The 13925-nt window shown below is 37.5% G+C and overlaps 1 long non-coding RNA gene across 4 annotated transcripts; it reads left to right on the plus strand.

Annotated features, from left to right (window-relative positions):
* The first annotated feature begins 625 nt into the window (after window positions 1-625).
* On the plus strand, window positions 626-13608 carry LOC137997246 (uncharacterized). Of its 4 annotated transcripts, XR_011122435.1 has the most exons (5): window positions 626-1703; window positions 2446-2596; window positions 4055-4084; window positions 6382-6452; window positions 8620-13608. It is a non-coding gene; the product is annotated as an uncharacterized lncRNA (long non-coding RNA). The 4 variants fall into 4 exon arrangements; XR_011122433.1 differs by having other exon boundaries at window positions 4043-6452; XR_011122434.1 differs by having other exon boundaries at window positions 4055-6452.
* The last annotated feature ends 317 nt before the right edge of the window (window positions 13609-13925 follow it).

The following is a 13925-nucleotide window of genomic DNA, read 5'->3' on the forward strand; positions in this document are numbered from 1 at the left end:
ATATTTATTACCTAATCAAATTATGTAGGAAACTGTTGAATTAGCCCTGCATGTTGCACTGAGTTCGGTTTATCAAAAGTTCCCCGGTTGCAACCTATAAAATGCCTATCGGTATGTGTTTTAATAGTTCGACTTGGATCAAGTTTTAGGCCCTGTTGATATGGAGAAAAGTTGTCCTCGAAAGATGGTCACCCTCCCAGCCGGGTCTTTAGCTAGCGTTTATGTGAGAAAAGAACTAACCTTTTTCCCTGAGTCAAGAGCTGCCCGGCTCAGTTTCGATCATCAGGAGACTGGGAAGATAGCACTCGTGCATTCTCTCATCATCTTGTCATCATCTTGTCGACCAAGTTGACTCCACTGAGCGAGCCAAAGTGTTTACATGGAATAAAGTTGGCCTGGCCAGGAGGGCGACCCTACCGTTGACAAAGGGTGACCCGGCTAGGTGGGTTTCCCTTCTAGCCGAGCCCTTTTTTTTCCTCATGTAAACAGTTTACTTAAACCGCATTTTATAGGGAAATGTAGGAAAAGTTGGCTGGTCCAGGGTAACTCCGGTAAGCGAGTGACCCTTCTTCCCGGGACAATTTTTCTCCAAATAAGCGGGTACTTAGGGCCTCACAAGATTGGTTACAACAATTGCAAAGGCCATAAAATCTATGTAAATTGACACAACCCGCCCATACAATAGTTTTTGTGTGTAAATTTCATGTAAATTGCTGGGATGAATCATGCAAATAACATGTAAATCAAGGCCTTTGTGATATAGGAGTCCCAGCACAGAATGAGATTGAGAAAGTAATGTAGGCTAGTAAGCAGACTTTACCATGCTCCTTGAAAATAGAAAAAAAAATAGCATTGGTGTTTAGCTGCCCAAATTAATCGTGCGGGTTTCAGTCAATTAACGTGGGTGCTTTCATAGCCCGTAGCTGCAGGTGAGAATTACTTCTTATGAAGTAATGATCGAAAATCCGGCAGCCATATTTGTTATTCTAAATGATTAGTATCCAGTCTCTTGAGAAATCTCAAAAGGAACACACTTTCCCCCGTTCCACATTTTGATTGAGGAAATTTGCTCTGCACCTTTAAAGCAGAAAATTCTCCCCGGATTTTCCACCCAAAGCGCCCCAGGAATCGCACTGGGCTCGCAACGGGTTGTGATTGGATGTTGGCACAAAGAGAAGGATTGTGGACATTTCCCAATAATTACATGATGCAACAACTTTGTCCGCCATTATGAATTGCCCCGCCGCAAAGACTCTGGGAACGAGATCGGTTTGAATTATCGGTTTGTTTTTCGCGCGGGCGATCAATGCATGTGCTCTTCCTCTCTTTTTACCTTGTTGGACGACCAAAATTGGATCTTTGTGATTCCTTAACATTTTTGTGCGGGTGAAATAGCACGCATTCCACCAAATAAACCCAGTAAACATCGACGGAATCCGGAAGAAAGGGCAACGACAATTCAGGTCAGATAATCAGCATTCGCCACAAAGAAACACGCCAGTGACATGATTCAACCTCAGACAGTCTCCGAAAGGGTTAATCGGTGAAGACTTCATGGCAAAAATAGAGACCTTCTTCAAAACGTAAAGGGAGTTCTACGAACGTTTGGAACAAAGGGTGGCCTGGCCGAACAGCTACATTTAGCGAATGGGCGGGAAGATTCAAAAGATCCGAAAAGTAAAAGACTGCCGGAGGTGTTTTCGGTAAGTCGTCATCTTACTTACAAACCTGATTTAAGTTTAAATGGCTTAAAATTTTAAAGTTTTGTTCCCTTGTTCCCCGCCCAATTTACTTTCAAACTTGTACCCGGCTTTTTGCTCCCTAAAATTGTTTATGTCGCCTTGTTCCTAAGACATTTTGTCATTTTTCCTCTGTTCCCCAGTTCAAAATAGCCATCTTCCCTCGTTTCCCAAAACGCCAAGGAGGGCCTCAGCACAGTCATTACTTTTGCAGACCTACTCCCTTAGTAATTTCACTTTATATTGTATTAAGGCCATTTAAGGCAATAAGAATAATAACGAGTAGGGAATTACATGTCATAAATTATATGGATCTCTGTATACCCAGCCCCTTATTTGCCACTTGCAGATGCCTTGTTCTTCAAACGATGCCACTACAAGAGCACAATAGTGGCCGGTTATTCTGTAGTTACTCCCTTGTCACCTGTATACCTACATGTACCTTCACTGGTTTCTCATGCACGAGGAGCCAGAGCGAGCTAAATTTTGGACTGGGCGCTTAATAAGATTACTCCTTTGACACTAGATTTCACTGAAAGGTCGGTTACACTTCAGAAGAAACCGCCTGGGAGATTATCTCGCTTTGGTCTCCCATTAATTGTCAATACCTCCATAAATCCCACCCAAATAAAGTATCTTGATGACAAATCTTATTTCCATCAATTTGACCAAAATATAAATTATCCAATTTCTTTGATTGTCCAAGATAAGGCAGTTCTGTGGGCTTGATCGCTTGGTTATTGTTCCGGATGTCCGGACAAATTTCGACTTCCCGACTGGGTTCTTCTGAGGCCAGAATCCCAGATGAAGGGTGGCAGACAATGATGATAAATCTGACAAAATTAAGTGGAACAGGAGTAAGTACACGAAGCTTGTAGCTATTTTAATTGACATTCTTGTGTATTTGGGAGGTGAGCGGGAGGAGTTGGGTTTTTGAGGTCTATGCACAATCACAATCCTTTCAGGTGAAACCTGGAATTACTTCTAAGCGATCTAAGTGCACAGAAAAAGCAAGTCAAGGCATGGCCTAAAAGTTGATGCGAAAGAGTATACAAAATTAAATTTACAGCTATGCTATTGATAATTAATTGTGTAGCATATACCTAAGGTATACAATCCTTAACTCACTGTCACACCATTTTACTTTGTAAGCTCTTGGGTCACATATACCTTAGGTTATACAATCTGTTAACTCACTGTGTCACCAGTTCACTTTGTAACCTCTTGGGTAGCATATACCTGAGGTATACAATCTATTAACTCACTGTGTCACCATTTCACTTTGTAACCTCTTGGGTAGCATATACCCGAGGTATACAATCCATAACTCACTGTGTCACCATTTCACTTTGTAACCTCTTGGGTAGCATATACCTGAGGTATACAATCCATGACTCACTGTGTCACCATTTCACTTTGTAACCTCTTGGATAGCATATACCTGAGGTATACAATCCATAACTCACTGTGTCACCATTTCACTTTGTAACCTCTTGGGTAGCATATACCTGAGGTATACAATCTATTAACTCACTGTGTCACCAGTTCACTTTGTAACCTCTTGGGTAGCATACATGTATACCTGAGGTTATACAATCTATTAACTCACTGTGTCACCATTTCACTTTGTAACCTCTTGGGTAGCATATACCCGAGGTATACAATCCATAACTCACTGTGTCACCATTTCACTTTGTAACCTCTTGGGTAGCATATACCTGAGGTATACAATCCATGACTCACTGTGTCACCATTTCACTTTGTAACCTCTTGGGTAGCATATACCTGAGGTATACAATCCATAACTCACTGTGTCACCATTTCACTTTGTAACCTCTTGGGTAGCATATACCTGAGGTATACAATCCATAACTCACTGTGTCACCATTTCACTTTGTAACCTCTTGGGTAGCATATACCTGAGGTATACAATCCATGACTCACTGTGTCACCATTTCACTTTGTAACCTCTTGGATAGCATATACCTGAGGTATACACCTGAGGTATACAATCCATAACTCACTCTTTCACCATTTCACTTTGTAACCTCTTGGGTAGCATATACCTGAGGTATACAATCTATTAACTCACTGGGATTTTTATGTTTCCCATATTTCTTACACTAGATGTAAGTACAACAAAGAAACAACTGATCACCTGAAAAGGCTGACAAAAATCAAATTTAATTCAAGGGCACCGAATAATTGCTGACACTGTCGTTGTCATGCAGTTTATAACTATCTACATGTATACTGACTTTCATTCAATGGGTGCTTTTGGTGTTTCATATCATACCATTTAGGTTTATTTTCAGGCAACACAAGATCAGTTAAAGAAAGTGACGGTAATGTTTGTACATGTACATTATTGAAAATTACTCCTTTTATGAATGAAACAAATTTTCTGAACAAAATAGCTTTCAATGTCTACCCTATAGAGAATTCTTTACAGAGAGACAAACACTTGACATTGACAATTTTTATTGTTTAAATTGCATATCCTATATATTGCACATGTTTTATTGTCTTTTCATCAGAGGAGAAAGAGGGAAGGAGAATTCGAGTGCCCTTTTTTATAAGTTCTTCACTAGACCTAAAAGTTACTACGCCAAATCCTCATGAATGAGTTAATTTACGAGTGCAGTGTGTCCGAGAAAGAATATCTGTCGCAAATGTCCAGTATTTTGCTTGCGAATAGACATTGGGCCACCATATAAGTTGAAATTCTCGTCTACGCGACCACTCACCCTCTTCGCATTTAAGAAGACTTCTCGATCTGATCAGTGCTTGTCGTTCTCCAACGACTGCCAGCACGCTGCCCAACTAAAGCAGTTTTACACAATGTATCCTGCGCCGTCAAGCCAGTAAAGGCGGAAGCTCATATCTTCTCATTGTGACGAAAATACATGTAGTCCCTCTCTTTTAGCGGTACTTCTGTTAGATTAAACAAATCCGCAAGCCTGGCAATATCGCATTTACTTTTGTTGTGAAATGAGGAGTTAAACATTAAAGTAACTGCCTGGTGTGTGACATGATGACGAGAAAATAATATAAACAGACATGGAACGATTCACATGAAGAATTAACTCTTTCGGTTCTACTGTGACTATTTTTATTCCTGTGTCATACTGCACTACGTGATCTCGATCTTAACAACTTTAATGAACAGTTACGGTGTTATTATTATTGACGTGTGGTTTGGGATCACGTTGCTTTTTCACACCTTCGTTCCTGGACTGTGAGAGAGAGTATTCTAGGAATTTAACCTTGCGTTCAAATTTCTTTGATGGGCCGTGCAAAAATTTGGCTGGCTCTGGCTCCTTGTGCAAACAATGTCACATGTTCAGTAATGTGAAGCCCTTTATATCAAGTCATAAAAAGATTTAACCAATCAGTCAATAACTGCACAGCATATATTCGGCTGTATTCCACATTGCTTGTGCAGAGTGATATGTAACTATTTCCTATGACATGGTATACAAGCTTTCTCGCTTGTTACTTGTCACTTGCTTGTTTGCATGTACATGTATGTGAGCCGTAGCAAAAAAAATTCAGTTGTCTTGTGGGGTATTCCATAGTAGACTACTCAAAAGCATTTGCATTAGTAGCATTTTTCATGAAACATTGATAAAGCTACCGGTAAAATTCACTGCTTGTAAGAGCACTTATTACCGCCTGCAAACGCTCAGAAGTCGCTTATCCTTTGCAGAACCTCCAACATTAACCAATTGCTTTACCGGTGTGAAAAAAAAAAATTCAGGTGCCATACCTGTTGCGCTGAAAACTAGGGAGAACCCTGTACATGTACTGTTATGTAGTAGAGCTAGCCATCTAAATATACCAATCATATTGTGATGCAGTTAATATTGCAATTTCTCCCACCAAAACCTCAAATCTTATTTGATGAGTACTTAACCCATTCATCCCTGAAGAGGCCCCCATTGACAAGTAAAATCGTCTGGCATTAGACAGAGTAAAATCTATAAGTGTCACTCTCAGGAGGGAGAGGGTTGTTAATCTAATAAGCCATTTCGGAGTTCATGTCTGCCTCCTCTTCAAAGCGAGTCTAAGTGCGAAGTTTTTCTCCTGAAAATTAGTTTTCATTCATATGTACATGTAGACCTAATTACCATCATAAAGACTTCACACTTAGACTCGCTTTGAAGAGGAAGCAGACAGGAACTCGGAAATAGCATATTCATAACAATACACTAAAAGCCATCTTGAGGAATTCTTATATCGCAAAACTTTTGTTTTAAGGGACAATTTTTGGCATGATTGCTCCACTGTTTTAATTGGATATGGGAAATCTCACAAGCTGGTGCTTTGAGTGCTTTATGCCCAGGCACCCTCAAAAAAAGATCAAATTTATGAGTGAAACACTAAATCAGACATTATCAATAAAAAAGTATGAAAAACTCAACAATAAATAATTATTATTGATTTTATTACATGTACAAAATGGTCAGTTTGGTAAGGTGGACACTTTGGGATGTTGTCACAGGCTTCCATATAAGTTTGTAAGCCAGGGTGTCAACAAGGAATTCTAGTGGGTCAAATTTCCACAGCTCCTACCATAACCATTATGTCGGGTCATGAAGCTGACCTGGTAGGGTTTTCATATGTCCATATTTTGTTTCAGGGCAATGTATTAGGTCTTTGGCAGCTAAAAAGGGCAGGTGGAGATTGTCTTGAATAGGGCTTTTCTAAAAGGTAGGTAACTGTTATTTAAGGAAACTCTTGTATTTTTAAAAGTACCATGGAAACACTACATACATGTACATTGCACAGAGACCAATGGGATAAATTGTTTTGTGCTCTCTTTCAAAGTGAGACTGTATGTAAATTTTGTGATGTCTATAAACATAATAAATATTAAAAATTTTATCATTGTGTAATACAATTCAGAAGTTTTCATTGGCCCTGCCTAGTATATGAGCTAATATTCCATGCTCTACCAAATGATGGAAAGGGTACATGTCAGCTGAAAATATACAGTTACACAATGAAGTCAGTAGATTTCTCTCTATTTTGAGGGCATTTTCAATAAAACTATTATTATTATTGCGTTCAGCCTTGTTAAATATGAAATAACCAGTCGAGCATGGAAAACAAAGTTGCCCAAAATATCCTAATAATGATAATGATAATGATAATAATAATAATAATTTGTGAAGCATAATTTAGCTTGTTATGTGGAGCCAAGCTAATAAGCAAAAGATCGTTAGGATAATTTGTCATTTGTTTTGTTTGTTAGTTTCTAAATTTTTACTAAACCGATTGACTCCTGGGAGTTTACTATGTGTAATGCCAGATGATTTTCTGATCATTTTGTACTTTGCAACCACCTCATAGTCCATACCTTGTCACGGTGGGGTTGCTTGTGTACCTCAATGCCCCAGAGCTAGCCCAATGAGAAATTCAGCATAGGAAAGTGCTGTTTGTTGTTTTTGAGTAGAGGTCAGACTGAAACAGACTACATATATGTAATAGACTGAATACAGCCTTAAGCTGCTAGCTTAACCAGACCTGAAGTACATTGATCAGTTTCGATGTAATCTTTAAAAGTATCTATAATATTAAATTATTATTGCAAAACAGATTGCATTTTAAATAATTTCTTGTATGTGATAGTCTGTTTTTGACTTTTGTTATCAAAAGCCACAACCAGTCTCTTTTTCATCATTTTTATTTTACCCTAACGAGTTCTGTCTCTCTCGGGTAGTCAGTCCATTTTTTACTCTTGTTATCTGAAGGCAGAACCAATTTTGTAATAATTATTATTTTGTACTAATGAGTTCTGTCCGTCTTGGGTAGTCAGTCCAGTTTTGGACTGTTGTTATCTGAAGGCAGAACCAATTTTGTAATAACTATTATTTTGTACTAATGAGTTCTGTCTCTCTTGGGTAGTCAGTCCAGTTTTGGACTGTTGTTATCTGAAGGCAGAACCAATGTTGTAATAATTATTTTGTGCTAATGAGTTCTGTCCGTCTTGGGTAGTCAGTCCAGTTTTGGACTGTTGTTGTCTGAAGGCAGAACCAATTTTGTAATAACTAAATGTATTATTTGGTACTAATGAGTTCTGTCTCTCTTGGGTAGTCAGTCCAGTTTTGGACTGTTGTTATCTGAAGGCAGAACCAATGTTGTAATAATTATTTTGTGCTAATGAGTTCTGTCTCTTTTGGGTAGTCAGTCCAGTTTGGACTGTTGTTATCTGAAGGCAGAACCAATTTTGTAATAACTATTATTTTGTACTAATGAGTTCTGTCTCTCTTGGGTAGTCAGTCCAGTTTTGGACTGTTGTTATCTAAAGGCAGAACCAATTTTGTAATAATTATTATTTTGCGCTAACGAGTTCTGTATCTCTTGGGTAGTCAGTCCAGTTTGGACTGTTGCTATCTGAAGGCAGAACCAATTTTGTAATAATTATTATTTTGCGCTAACGAGTTCTGTCTCTCTCTGGGGTAGTCAGTCCAGTTTGGACTGTTGTTATCTGAAGGCAGAACCAATTTTGTAATAATTATTATTTTGCACTAACGAGTTCTGTCTCTCTTGGGTAGTCAGTCCAGTTTGGACTGTTGTTATCTGAAGGCAGAACCAATATTGTAATAATTATTATTTTGTACTAATGAGTTTTGTCTCTCTTGGATAGTCAGTCCAGTTTTGGACTGTTGTTGAAGGCAGAACCAATTTTGTAATAATTATTATTTTGTACTAATGAGTTCTGTCTCTCTTGGGTAGTCAGTATAGTTTGGACTGTTGTTATCTGAAGGCAGAACCAGTTTTGTAAATAATTTTATAATGTATGTACATGTATTTGTGTAACCTGAAGGAAAATCAGTTAACATTAATATCCATAATTTTGTTTTCTTTCATACAGGGCCAATCTGCAGGAGATGATATAGTCAAATCTCTTAAAAGCTGGGGTCGAATCTTGATTGTGAAAGAGGAGAGCGAACCGTTGAAAACAATAGCTGATAATTATAGAAGAACAGTGAAACACCTTCTGTTCTATCAACATATATTCTCCTTACATGTTCTCCTCGACCAAGTCCCCAAATGATCAACCATTTGGGAGAAAAATAGTATTCGATATTCTAGACTTGCTACCCATGAGGACTGCAAATTCAGTTAGAGTTGCTAAACGAGTAATTTTGGAGAATCCGGGTGGGTGTGTCAAAAATAAAATGAAGACCCCGGGACAAACGCCCTTCAATCTATGAACTCATCTCTGTGTTGGAATAGGAGAACGCCCTGGGATTACCAGAAAAAAATAGTATTAATGCACCGCTTTTGTTTTTCTAACAGTTATCGCTAAGTCTTTTTCATTCCATCAAAGACATTACTTGAAATGACATTGACATCCCGTACGAGACATCTCGATGTCTCGTACGGGGCGGGGCAAAGTCTCTGGAAAACGTTCCCTGAATGGCGTTTTGTGGATTTATGCTTCTCCCTTGTGACTTACAAAACCATGCAGTTAATTTGTCATAGTATACTAATTTGTAGTATTTTTCATCTGAACTGGCAGGTGGCACACCTCATACAGTTCGATGTAACTTGTAAATTCGGTCTAACCATGCAGTTAATTTGTCATAGTATACTAATTTGTAGTATTTTTCATTGGAACTGGCGGGTGGCACACCTCATACAGTTCGATGTAACTTGTAAATTCGGTCTAACCATGCAGTTAATTTGTCATAGTATACTAATTTGTAGTATTTTTCATCGGAACTGGCGGGTGGCACACCTCATACAGTTCGATGTAACTTGTAAATTCGGTCTAACCATACAGTTAATTTGTCATAGTATACTAATTTGTAGTATTTTTCATCGGAACTGACGGGTGGCGCACCTCATACAGTTCGATGTAACTTGTAAATTCGGTCTAACCATGCAGTTAATTTGTCATGGTATACTAATATGTAGTATTTTTCATCTGAACTGGCGGGTGGCACACCTCATACAGTTGGATGTAACTTGTAAATTCGGTCTAACCATGCAGTTAATTTGTCATAGTATACTAATTCGTAGTATTTTTCATTGGAACTGGCGGGTGGCACACCTCATACAGTTCGATGTAACTTGTAAATTCGGTCTAACCATGCAGTTAATTTGTCATGGTATACTAATATGTAGTATTTTTCATCTGAACTGACAGGTGGCACACCTCATACAGTTCGATGTAACTTGTAAATTCGGTCTAACCATGCAGTTAATTTGTCATAGTATACTAATTTGTAGTATTTTTCATTGGAACTGGCGGGTGGCACACCTCATACAGTTCGATGTAACTTGTAAATTCGGTCTAACCATGCAGTTAATTTGTCATAGTATACTAATTTGTAGTATTTTTCATCGGAACTGGCGGGTGGCACACCTCATACAGTTCGATGTAACTTGTAAATTCGGTCTAACCATACAGTTAATTTGTCATAGTATACTAATTTGTAGTATTTTTCATCGGAACTGGCGGGTGGCGCACCTCATACAGTTCGATGTAACTTGTAAATTCGGTCTAACCATGCAGTTAATTTGTCATGGTATACTAATATGTAGTATTTTTCATCTGAACTGGCGGGTGGCACACCTCATACAGTTGGATGTAACTTGGAAATTCGGTCTGACCATGCAGTTAATTTGTCATAGTATACTAATTTGTTGTATTTTTCATGGGAACTGGCGGGTGGCGCACCTCATACAGTTCGATGTAACTTGTAAATTCGGTCTAACCATGCAGTTAATTTGTCAGTATACTAATTTGTAGTATTTTTCATTGGAACTGGCGGGTGGCACACCTCATACAGTTCGATGTAACTTGGAAATTCGGTCTAACCATGCAGTTAATTTGTCATAGTATACTAATTTGTAGTATTTTTCATCGGAACTGGCGGGTGGCACACCTCATACAGTCCGATGTAACTTGTAAATTCCGTCTAACCATGCAGTTAATTTGTCATAGTATACTAATTTGTAGTATTTTTCATCGGAACTGGCGGGTGGCACACCTCATACAGTTCGATGTAACTTTTAAATTCGGTCTAACCATACAGTTAATTTGTCATAGTATACTAATTTGTAGTATTTTTCATCGGAACTGGCGGGTGGCGCACCTCATACAGTTCGATGTAACTTGTAAATTCGGTCTAACCATGCAGTTAATTTCTCATGGTATACTAATTTGTAGTATTTTTTATCTGAACTGGCGGGTGGCACACCTCATACAGTTCGATGTAACTTGTAAATTCGGTCTAACCATGCAGTTAATTTCTCATGGTATACTAATTTGTAGTATTTTTCATCTGAACTGGCGGGTGGCACACCTCATACAGTTCAATGTAACTTGTAAATTCGGTCTAACCATGCAGTTAATTTGTCATAGTATACTAATTTGTTGTATTTTTCATCTGAACTGGCGGGTGGCGCACCTCATACAGTTCGATGTAACTTGTAAATTCGGTCTAACCATGCAGTTAATTTGTCATAGTATACTAATTTGTAGTATTTTTCATCGGAACTGGCGGGTGGCACACCTCATACAGTTCGATGTAACTTGTAAATTCGGTCTAACCATGCAGTTAATTTGTCATGGTATACTAATTTGTTGTATTTTTCATTTGAACTGGCGGGTGGCACACCTCATACAGTTCGATGTAACTTGTAAATTCGGTCTAACCATGCAGTTAATTTGTCATAGTATACTAATTTGTTGTATTTTTCATCTAAACTGGCGGGTGGCGCACCTCATACAGTTCGATGTTACTTGTAAATTCGGTCTAACCATGCAGTTAATTTGTCATAGTATACTAATTTGTAGTATTTTTCATGGGAACTGGCGGGTGGCGCACCTCATACAGTTGGATGTAACTTGTAAATTCGGTCTAACCATGCAGTTAATTTGTCATAGTATACTAATTTGTAGTATTTTTCATCGGAACTGGCGGGTGGCACACCTCATACATTTTGATGTAACTTGAAAAGTAGGTGTACCCATGCAGGTAATCCATGCGGTTAATTTGTTTTAGTATGCTAGTATTACCCAACTGAACTGGCAGGTGAACTGTAAACCCGGAGGTAAACTGCACCCTGACCTTACCAGCTCAAATTTACGGAAAAAAGGTTTTTTGACAGAAAACAAAAGAAATCCAAAGTCTAGTCTTTAGAAGTCAAGTTCATCCACTGTTCATCGAACGTTAACTCACTATTCACTAATATTGAAACGGAAAATACTTTAATGTAATTTTAGCACTTTAATGTAATGAGCATGGTTTTTACCAACTTGGACATATGATTGATCTTTTTCTGGTATTTGTTGACAGGAATTTCTTAAACACAGTTTTGCCATAGATTTTTTTGCATTACAACAAGAACATGAGCGGAACGTTTGTAGCTTAGTACTTGCAACTAGGCATAAAAGTGGATGCAAAGATGGAAAACTGGCCACCAGAGGCAGCCTTTTTCAGATCTTCCCGCAGATAAGCCGTGCCCATTTCTAACAACTTTATTTGTAATTGGGGTAACATAAGCCAGATTTTTATACTTATTTAATAGTAATGAAATCCCTTGCATATATTTTATTCCTTATTTGATGAATCTGTATGGGTTATCAAATAGTGATGAGTGAATTTAGGGAATAATTTCACACATGCTTTGTCCAAAATCAAATAATTTCATAAACCTTAAGGCAAGAAAAATTATTTGATTTTGGACAAAACACAAGTGGAATTATTCCCAAGTTTCACGAGTATACATTGTACCATTTCATCAGCTATAAATCATGGTTGACAAATCGCATTCATAGGACGTGGGTTTTTTCGAAAGTGGACACCATTCTGGCACTGTAGAAAAAGTTGCCATGGCAACTCATGTTATTAATTGAATTATTTTATTGAACTTATTGCAAGAATTTTATGGTACACTTAGATTCTATTGAAAGTAATATAAACAAATGATTATTTTTAGATTTGAAATAAAAATTTATGCATTCACAAACTCTAGAACTTGTTCTTTTTTCTACGTAAAATCGACTAACCTTTCATCCATTTCACTTTTTATTAACATTTCCTGGCTTATGTCAGATTTTAAATGCTATTATTTACAGAGATATTGTAAACATTTTGCTGAGATTTTGTGCACTAAAACACCAACATTTTAAAAACATTTCACATACTTTATCCCTCCAGTTTTACAGACATTTTATTGACATTTCCTGCCTTCTGTCAGGTTTTAAATACTTAATTTACAGAGATACTGTGAACATTTTGCGGAGATTTTGTGCACTAAAACACCAACATTTTAAAAACATTTCACATACTTTTCCCCTCCAGTTTTTTGAGAGTTTTTGTAGACATTTTATAGACATTTCATGCATTCTTCTCACTCACTTTTTACAGAGATAACACTGACATTTTATATGGATGGATTTACAGAGATTTTTTCTCGTGTAAATTTTACAGAGAAAGTAAAGAGATTTTACAGACATTTTGTACTTATCGCATAAAATCTCTGTAAATTTTTCCTTCAATTTACATAGATTTTATTGAGATTTTGTACACATTTTATGTCATCCTAAGGACGAAAATGTGTTAAATTTTACAGACTTTTTATGGAGTTACAAAATCTCTGTAAGTGTGCAAATTTACAGAGATTGTAATTTACAAAGAAAATGTGGACATTTAACAGAGATTTTACCAACTTTTTTGAAGTCTGTAAATGGTTCAAGTTTTCCAGTGCAAATTGTAATACTGGCTGCCTGCCCCTTATAACTTTCTAGTTATTTCAGGCAGCTAGACCTCCTATATTTATCTCTATCTATTTGAATAATTTATCTGCATGTAAGTAAGTTTATGGGGTAAATAAAATTGTTGTTGTTGTTGTTGTTGTTGTTGTTGTCCACTTCCATCTTCAGCTTGACATTATTGGAAACTAAAGAAAGGGGGTTCCCCATGAAAATGATCTTATAAATATATGCAGCATTTTTGTGGATAAATTTTATGAGTAAAGTTTATGAGTAAAGTTTGTTAGCAAAGTTTGTCAGCAAAGTTGAATTGTGTTTGAATGTTCACCTTCTTGGAAAAATAGGAAGTCTATGATGTCATACAACAGGGAGTTTCCCAACGAGTCATCGGATTGTTATTGTAAATGTTTTACTTGTAAGATCACGGCTGACACAGCTGTGTCGTGACG

The sequence above is a fragment of the Montipora foliosa genome, chromosome 3 (assembly GCF_036669935.1).
Source record: "Montipora foliosa isolate CH-2021 chromosome 3, ASM3666993v2, whole genome shotgun sequence".
Taxonomy (NCBI): Eukaryota; Metazoa; Cnidaria; class Anthozoa; order Scleractinia; family Acroporidae; genus Montipora; species Montipora foliosa.